General features: G+C 42.9%; 1 pseudogene; it reads left to right on the forward strand.

Moving 5' to 3' along the window:
* Positions 1–1166: 1166 nt before the first annotated feature.
* LOC126300129 (5S ribosomal RNA) lies at positions 1167–1284 on the forward strand (annotated as a pseudogene).
* Positions 1285–4970: the final 3686 nt, after the last annotated feature.

Genomic DNA, 4970 nt, shown 5'->3' on the forward strand with positions numbered 1-4970 from the left:
TCGATCTTTACCTTCAAGAGCTGACAGAACATTGGTAGTGTTCTCTTATCAGATGTAGCACTGAGTTCAAGCGTATCATGCAGTTGCTCTTACACCTTGCACAGGCCAGGTACAAACTGCCCCGATTTCAGCAGTTTATCGTTTAACAGCACATGTGCCACTTGGTATAAGTCCTCCTGTAATCCTGCTACCTACTCTGAGGCTTTCCTCTATATTGTCGTCGAGTGTTTGTAAAAATCTCGCTACTGCCACAGTGGTGTCTAGTAGGTGTAATCGAGTCTGTTTTATATTTAAATCACGATTCACCATTCTGGTTGCATTTTATATAACCCATTAGTTCCATTCCTACATTGAACCGAAGAAGTTTCACGTTTCCTTGTGGGAGTTTATCAGGCGTATTTAACCTTAGTGTCTTTGCACGCTGGTTAAATTGGTTATCTTTCACGTTAGATGAAACTAGAAGGAGTAAGTTATTGACAAATTCCCCCCCGCCCCCCCCCCCCCAAATGAAACAACGTTCCCCCGATTTCCACCAAGCTTTGCCCAAAGTCATCTTTAACATGATGCCTATTCAGCATATCTAATAATAGGATCGCGCAATACCCTGATTCTCTACGGACAAATAATTCACATAATATCAAAAAAATTTTTCTTGAACCTGAAAACTTAATATAATGGAATCTAGCGATTTTACATCATTATCTCCCATTCCATGTAACCCATGATGTGGTGGGTTTAACTGCCTCTTGTCAAAGAGGTCCAGACACACCGCAGGCTCCTGCCCCTTATACAGATCTATATTTCCATCCGTCTGCTACGGCAGTGAAGTAACTTGAAGCGAATGCATATGTTTCTGTACCATTAAAAATGAAACTCAATTTGTTGGTTAAGAAGCTGTGGGAGAAACGGCCAAGCCTGCATTGTTGCCAGATATCTGTCCCTCTCCTCCATTCTTCCCCAACACTTATTCTTCCTTCTACGAAAATTGCCTTTTGCCTTACTTATAATTGGCAAGCTTTTCTCCTGCTGACTGAAACACACTATTCTAGCCTGCATGGTCGCCAGATTTCTAGGATTCTCATCAGATAATTTATTATCTCTCTTGTTGCGGTTTATTACCCAAGACGAGTGCCTCTGTATTTAGGTCATCCTTACTTTTATCGGAGGGCAACGGCCTTGCCGCAGTGGATACACCGGTTCCCGTCAGATCACCAAAGTTAAGCGCTGTTGGGCGTGGCCGGCACTTGGATGGGTGAACATCCGGGCCGCCATGCGCGGTTGCCATTTTTCGGGGTGCACTCAGCCTCGTGATGCCAACTGAGAAGCTACTCGACCGAATAGTAGCGGCTCCAGTCAAAGAAAACCATCATAACGACCAGGAGTGCGGTGTGCTGACCACACGCCTCTCCTATCTGCATCCTCAGTAAGGATGACACGGCGGTCGGATGGTGCCGGTGGGCCACTTGTGGCCTGAAGACGGAGTGCTGCTTACTTTTATCGCTATAATTTATGACCTAATGTGGCTGCTAGACTTTTTCAACATACTCGTATCTTATTTTCTGTAATTTGTGACCCAGTAGCAGGCCTCTGTGACCCAGCGGTTCTCGGCGCTTCAGTCCTGAACGGCGCTGCTGCTATGGTCGCAGGTTCGAATCCTGCCTCGGGAATGGATGTGTGTGATGGCCTTAGGTTAGTTCGGTTTAAGTAGGTCTAAGTCTAGGGGACCGATGATCCCAGATGTTAAGTCCCATAGTGATTAGAGCCACTTGAACCATTCTTTGAAACTCAATACAGCTGACACACTGTGATGTTAATGTCAAACATCCTTACCCGAGGTACGTCAGACACCATGATATCACAGTGGACATAGCCCAACGTAAAAACAGCGGGAACTGAAAAAAAAATGCAGGTGAGATACTAAGGTCTGGTTGTGTGAGAATCTTTCTCCAGCCATGTGTGCTAAGTATAAACGTAGGTTAAATGCAAGCCAGTTTCTAAGTTAAAAATAATCACCAAAATACATATTTTAGTGTATTATAAAATTTAGCAGTGTTAAAAATGAATCAGAAATGTGTTCTTCGTGTGTGGACCAACAACCTCAATGTATCATGTAGATGGTGGAAACATTTTAGCCACTGTCGGCTATCAGCTTCATTCATTTAATTCACCATGCATATAAATTACATAACTGACAAGTTTTAGCATTAGGGCACTATCAGAATATTACATTTTTTACATTTTTAAATGTGACACACACACCATCATGACAATCATCATCAATATCATACATCTGATAACGGACTAAGGCCAAAGCGGCCAGTAATGTAATTTATATGCATAGTGCATTTAAGGAGTAAAACTGACAGCCCACAGAGGTTAACATTGTTCCATCATTTTGATGAATCGGAAACTTTTTACAAAACGTAGCTGCTCTAAGGAGCTTGTGCTTGCACCATATAACGTTATGAAGCCTGCTTTTCAAGACTGTCATCCAAAGACACATATAATATATACCAGTTATATAATGTTCAGGAAATTATCGCTTTATTCATGTTGTATGATAGAATGGGACAGGAACATTTATTTATAAAAAGAATGCCACTCTTGACCTCCTACCATTCCACTGGCCAATCCTCTCCACACAGGATCAAACACCATCAGAATAGCCTAAGCCAACAATTCTTTGAAAGTGCTACACTGTTTGGGTGAGGTAGTCTCCAGCCACCTACAGGAGACACCTGCCACCATCTTAAACGGCCGACTTGGAGATCCAGTGTGGAGTTAGTTCCGCATCACACAAGGTGGGCAGCTCCTGGCAGAGCACCTGAATAAGTAGGTTAAGTGCTCCAGGAGCAGGTAAGTGTATTATAGCTGTTGTACCCACATTCTGAGGCAGCATATGGGCTGACCATTCTACAGCGCCCTACGCTGTTCCACAAGTCATTTTGTTGTCTGCGTGCATACAAAGAGGACGGGTGCTATGCTTACACTTCGTTTAAACACACTGCGGTTCACAGCAGTTTCTGTACAAACTTAGGAACTACAACTACTAGCCGCAGGGCATCTAGCTCTCCTCTTTTTTATGCAACGATGTAGAGAGAGATTTTTCAACTGTAAAAAGTATCATAATTTTTGATTTCGGTTTTCAGCTAGGGATAGCCGCTTAGCCAGTGCACATGTTCATGTGTGACCTTTCTCCCCTTTGAGTTATTCATAGTGTGCTGTATGATTCACGTTGTTCATACAGTATATGACCAGAAATTTCTAAACCCTATAATCGGACATTAATATAGGGTGTGTCTACCGGTCGAAACACACGCCAAAAATGTTATTTTACAACCGTGCCACACTTCAATCGAAGAGGGTACTACAGGAGTATTCTCTTTTTTAATATACTGCGTGTGCCACACTGTTATGTAGTCCGAATTTAAAAACTAAAATGCCAAACGATAGTAGAAAAAATTCATTTTGTGCACAAATCCAAAACTTTCATTTACTTGCGAAGATGAAACTTCTGCTAACACAGTCATTTAACTCCAGTCCCCTTCCATTTGAGAGTGGCACATGACAACATGGTCGTCAAAATATCCCCATATTACCTCATTCGGATCATTTCATGAGATGCATCTGAGAGGAGGAAATCTACGCCTATATCGATATCTGTACTCCACAAGGCACCTCACTATGTGTGGCGCAGGGTACTTTGTGTACCTGAGTTATTTTCACTCTTCCTGTTGCCGTCGCAAACAGTCATTTCGAAGAACGATTGCTGGTGAGGCTGCATGAAGGCTAGATTCTCTCTGATTTTATCTTCTTGACGTTTCCAGAAGAAATACATATGTGGATACAATTAATTGATTGGCTCTTCCAGGGACGTACATTCTCAGACCTGTAACAGTAAACCACCTCATGGTACGTAAGGCATCTCTTGCAGCGTCTGTCACTGAAGTTACCTAAAAGTTTGTGTGAAGTTTCCGCCCTTACGAAATGAAGCTGGACGAAATGTGCTGCTCTTATTCGTACCTGATCTAATTCCTCTATCAATTCTAGATGGTATGGATCCTAAACAGGAGAGCAATATTCAAGTAATGGTCAAACGAGCGTTTGGCACGTTATCGTCTTCGTTGGTAGAATACACATCCAGAGCATTCTTCAAATAAATCTGTGTGGCCTCTGCCTTACCCACGATTAATTTTATGTGATCATTTCACTTCAAATCACTTTGTGCGCATACTTATAGATATCTTATGGAAGTAGCTGCTACCAGTGTTAGCTCTGTAATTGTGTAATCATGCAATAATGAGACTTTCTGTCAATGTATACGATAGAATTTGTTTATGTTTGGGATCATTTTGCTGTTTCCAGAATGAAGCGTCTATCCTCTACAAGTCCACCTACATTTCGCCACCATCTTTCAGCGTTACGACTTCTCAGTATGCAACAGCATCATTAACGAAAACTTCATGGGAATTGCGACGCTGTCACTAGGCCTTTATATTCACAGCCGGAAAACAATTAGTACACCGGGAAGCTGACTTTCATTTCGATCCGATGACTACATATGTCACCTAGAGGAGAGTAAATGCACTGCATACATCAACAGATAGCGTAGTGGCATAGCTACCAGAGTGCCACCTGTGTCTACCTTCTAATAGCGAATACTCACAGTCACACAGCGTAGTGTGGTGGAAACAAGTGAAGTAAGTAGTCAGCCATGCTGCGGAGACGCATTCATGCTTTTTACAGCCAAATCAGCGAGTTTGAAAGGGATCCAATCACGACCTTTCGAGTGGCGGGATGGTCCTTTCGGAGAACTGCCCCACAAGTTGGACGTGCTACGTGAGTTGTGCAACTATGCTGGTATCAATGGTCACGTGAACATTCTTACACCCGTAGACGAGGTTCTGGACGTACACGCAGCACAGACTCCAGCTAGGATTCTCGTATTGTAAGCACAACCGTGGCAGATC

Source organism: Schistocerca gregaria, chromosome X, assembly GCF_023897955.1.
Source record: "Schistocerca gregaria isolate iqSchGreg1 chromosome X, iqSchGreg1.2, whole genome shotgun sequence".
Taxonomy (NCBI): domain Eukaryota; kingdom Metazoa; phylum Arthropoda; class Insecta; order Orthoptera; family Acrididae; genus Schistocerca; species Schistocerca gregaria.